At 28.8% G+C, this 5,146-nt stretch overlaps 1 protein-coding gene across 1 annotated transcript in view; it reads left to right on the forward strand.

The window, feature by feature from the left end:
• LOC111678725 (double-stranded RNA-specific editase Adar) overlaps positions 1–5,146 on the forward strand; it is a 300,956-nt gene that overhangs the window by 196,432 nt on the left and 99,378 nt on the right. The window lies entirely within an intron of this gene.

The raw sequence follows: 5,146 nt of genomic DNA on the forward strand, positions 1-5,146 counted from the left end.
AGACTAGACTATAGACTAGACTATAGACTAGACTATAGACTAGACTATAGACTACACTATAGACTAGACTATAGACTAGACTATAGACTAGACTATAGACTAGACTGTTTGGAAAGACTTAATCTAAGTCGATAGTGCAGTCTTACGAACATTTCGCACCTACTTTTCTCTCCCCATACGTATTTTCAAACATTTGTGTAAGAACATATTTATAATTGTACTTGTAAAAGCATGACTTGTATGTATGTATCTAAGTATCTATGTGTTTATGAACAACATCATGAAATATTCAAATTTAATAGGTCTACTGCGGTATGACTGGCCCAGACAAATACAAACACAAAATGATCTCGATGTATTAACAACCACAGTAACAAACACCATCCGACAGGAAACTAAGAGATATTCTTACATTAATAACGATAAATTTCTACAATGGGGTATTATTAAGAGATGCATTATTATTTCGTATGAAAGTGCAGGTGTAAATGTGTTTAGCAAAATGTATATTCTATTGTGTTGTGTCTAGTATCGGTAACCAACTATACAAATTTGTAACAATTAATAGAAAATTTCAAAAGATTTTAATATAAAATTATAAATAGCCCACAACATCATTATAATTATTTTAATTATCATTATCATCATTATAATATACATATTTGCATATAATTATTATTAATATTATTGTTGTTGTTGTTTTTGTAATCTAGATCATTCACATCAACATAATCATTACCTTTTTCAGGGTGACATTATGTCAGACCAGAATTAATTATATAAATGTTTGAATAATCTCAATCACCTTTCGTCGTAGCATCCTACGCTTCCACCTTCCTCTTCGTCCACCTTCTCTTATTTTAATAGTTAACATTTGCTTAGGATTGTTTGTTCATTTGGGTGGTGGGCAAATAGATTGGTTGTATTTTGTTCAGCCTTCATTATGTGTATGACCTCTAAACTTGTGACTTTAATTTAATCTGGCAAGTGTCATTATTATGGGTGAGTGTTAGTTTAACTCAAGCTAAAGTAATTTTAGAAAAAAAGTAAAAAATGATGTCAATGCGAATGTAGGAAAAAAAGATGTGGGTTGTTAGAACCTAAGTACACTGTGGAAATGAAAATGTTGAAAATCTGTAGGATTTTCTTTTGTGGAAATTAAGAAAATGTTTACTTTTATCGGAAAAAGTATAAAGTGTGAAACATTTTTTAAATCAAAGTCTACATGATGTCCTACCAGATTTTAAGTTCCAATATCCCATGTTTAATAAATTCTGATAAATTATTTGCCTTTCATTAAAAAAAAACTAAAGTGAAATTTTCATTAATATTTCCTCATTATAAACAATTAGACATCAGACATGTAAAATTTCGAATTATGTGACAAAACTCCAAAAAGAAACCGTTTCTCACAAAATCAAATGCTTTTGTAAATTAGACGTAACACGTATACGTTCATATGTCGTGCAATTTTATAATGTAAAACTTTTTACTTGAAATTAAAAAAAAATGTTTTTGGTTTGATTTTATATTAGGGTTCTATAAATCGACTTTTGAATAATCGAACAATCGACTTTTTGTCAAAAAAAGTCGAAATGTCGAAAAAAGTCGAAAACTCGAAAATTTTAGAAACAAGTCAAAAATAGTCGAAAATTTAAAAAAAGTGGAAAAAAAAGTCAAAAACTCTAACATAGTCGGAAAACTCGAAAAAAGTAAAAAAATAGCCAGAAAAAAGTCGAAAGAAGTCGAAAATAGTCAAAAAGTCGGAAAAAGTCGAAAAGTCGAAAAAAAGTCGAAAAGTCGGAAAAAGTCGAAAACTTGAAAATTGTAGAAACAAATCAATAATAGTCGAAAATTTTAAAAAAGCGGAAAAAAAGTCAAAAACTCTAAAATAGTCGGAAAAACTCGAAAAAAGTAAAAAAAGTCGAAAAAATCGAAGAGTCGGAAAAAGTCGGAAAAAATCGAAAAAAGTCGAATTGTCGAAAAGTCGACTATTTATAAAATACTTATAGTTGAAAAGTCTAAAAGTCGACTTTTAATTAAATGAAAAAAGTCGAATTGTCGAAAAGTCGACTATTTATAAAATAAATATAGTCGAAAAGTCTAAAAGTCGACTTTTAACTAAATGAAAAAAGTCGAAAAGTCCACTTTTCGTTACAACTATAGAACCCTATTTTATACGTTCACAATTTTTGTTCTTTATGACTGACAAGAGCTACAATTTTGCCAATAAGAATTCAAACGCAAGAGGAAAAGATGAGGTTTTTTCCAAAAAACTGGTACACAAATAAATTCACAATTAAAATACCAGTCGGCTCATATTTTGGGCTCGTAATTATTCCTTATTCTCTATAAAAATTTAGAAGGATAGATACATATTTACCCCTTTCCTTTTTATACCCTACACAACTATAGTGGCGAGGGTATTATGCGTTTGTGCTGATGTTTGTAATACCCAAAAATATTGGTCCTAGACCCACCTTAAAGCATACCAATCTAACTCAGAATCACTTTCTTAGTCGATTTAGCTATGTTCATCTGCCAGTCCGTCTGTCTGTGTGTGCATACTCTTCTTCTGGTCTAAGGACGAACGCTTTTGAAAATGGTTGAAAACGGTGCAATATTTCGTTCGTACTCCTACTTCTCGAATATGGCTTTTGGACTCATAATTACGTTAAATTTTCTATTATGTCAAAAAAATAGACAAAACTTAGTTTTATAGAACTTTAAATGACACAAACGATTTTTGTAATGATCGGTCCTCATTTGACCCCCATACAAACTTCCCTTCAGAAGTAGACGTAAATTCCTCTACCATTTATTTATAGAATAAAATTTTGATAATTTTCGACTTATTATTCGATTATTATATTGACTAGGTGTATGGACATTAGTTAATGAACTACTCAGTCTACGACTATTCAATTCGCTTTATTAATTATCTTGAAAATTACGGAATGACAAATGGACGGACGGACATATCTCTGCTTCTGAGTCGTTCGGTAGATTTAAAGGTGGGTGTAAAAAGAATATTTTTAGTGCGTTACAAACATCAGCAAAAACGCATAATACTCTCCCCACTGTAAAGGTGTAGGGTATAAATATAATAATACTAAATTTTCCTTAGAATCCTTTAAAACAAATATTTTCTTCAAATTTTCGTTAAATATCTCTGGGCAATCTTGACAAATAGCTTCATATTCACATCCTTTCAAGTCAACTAGCAAACAGATGTTCATTTAAGTATGTCTTTACTACATCCATATAAATATTGTTTAAATTTTCAAGTGTTTTTGAGTTACTTGGAGCTAAATTTGTTTGCATCTATCAACGATTTTCTCTTAGTGTGTTACGGTAAAGAAAATATTTGCATTTCTTTGTTTGTCTGTCTGTCTGTCTTTTTTTGGAATTTTTTGTATCTACTATTTTAACATACTTAATGAGTAGAAATTTGTTCCAATTAGTTGTTGTAAAATAAAGAAAAAATTAAAACAAAAAAAAAAAAAAAAAAACGAGTGTGATTATAAGTGGATTGTGTTGTGAAAAAGAATCCCTTAATGAAAATTTAGACAAATGTTACAACACTTACAGAAATATACACACATGTACGTTTAAACAAGCACTTATAACTACATACATATGTATGTAGAGGTAACTATGTATAAGTGTAAACCTAGTAAGCCAAATAGGCAAACTCCATGGAAAGATGGACGGGCAATTTTATTCTGCTTTATTATTTTTCTATTTTCTACCCCATGTTTAATATTTTAAAAACATCTAGTTCCACAAGAGACAATTTTGAAGCACCTATCTTGGATACAGCCACCACAGAAATCAATCGACGTTTTAATATGAGTTTACATTTTTAAACCCATCTAAAATTGTTGTTAGTCAATATTGTATAAAAGGCATTCCTCTACAAATTTCTGCAGTTAGTAAGTTCGAGATCGCCACTTCAAACATAAAATAAGTTAAATGATTATATAAAATTGTGTATTAACTTAAGTTTTTCAGTTATTTGCTTTGTTACATATATATGTATTCTTTTAATTTTATATGTTTGTATTTTCCTTTGAGTGTTTAACATACATAACAACACAAATACTCTGTAAAAGTTTACTTTCCATTTCCTTTATTTTAAGTTTATCAGTGTACAAGATATTTTCTATTTGCCTTTTTTATATTCGCCCAAGTTCAAACATTTTGTAGACAATATTTTCAATCTCAAAGTAGCAAGGCTAAAGTATGAAATGAAATTATATAAAATAAAGAAAACAAAAATAATTTTACAACATTTCCGTTTAGGAAGTATGGGTATTTAAAAAAAAAAACATAAGCAATTGTTTTTTCTTTTTCTTGATAGAAGCCTAATTAAAATTCTTAATTTAAAGGAAGCTTTAAAGGGATTTCCATATTTAAGTTTTGTTTTTTTTAGCTGTTGGCAAGCATATTGTCAAAGGAATTCTAAATAAATTATATTCGTATATTAAGTAATTTTATGTTAAATAAAAAATATGAAAATGTTATTAGCGTTTTCCAAAGGCTTTAGTTAAAGTAAATTATTATTCTGTAATTAGACTTGTATAATTCAATGTTTTAAGTATCAAGAGAATAATTAGTGCTTTTGTCTAATGTTATTCTAATCTACTAAATATATGAATTGTATATTCAATTATAAAACTGCTGTTTTATTCGAAAAAGGGTTTTTATATTTACTTTCTATTCTTCCTTTTTAAAAAGAATAATTTTTAATTTATATTTAAGAAGAGATTTATTTCACATTCATATGTACATATACATATATAATAGATAATTGCTCAGTTTTGTTTTAGTTCTGTAGATCTCTTTTAGTTCTGTGCTTATGTTCAAGTTCAGTTCAGTTCCAGTTCAGTCTTAGTTCAGTCTTAGTTCAGTTCTAGTTCAGTTCCAGTTCAGTCTTAGTTCAATTCTAGTTCAGTTCTAGTTCAGTTCTAGTTCAGTTCTAGTTCAGTTCTAATACAGTTCTAGTTCAGTTCTAGTTCAGTTCTAGTTCAGTTCAAGTTCAGTTCCAGTTCAGTTCTAGTTCAGTTCTAGTTCAGTTCTAGTTCAGTTCAAGTTCAGTTCTAGTTCAGTTCTAGTTCAGTTCTAGTTCAGTTCTAGTTCAGTT

This window comes from Lucilia cuprina, chromosome 3 (genome assembly GCF_022045245.1).
Source record: "Lucilia cuprina isolate Lc7/37 chromosome 3, ASM2204524v1, whole genome shotgun sequence".
Lineage (NCBI taxonomy): Eukaryota > Metazoa > Arthropoda > Insecta > Diptera > Calliphoridae > Lucilia > Lucilia cuprina.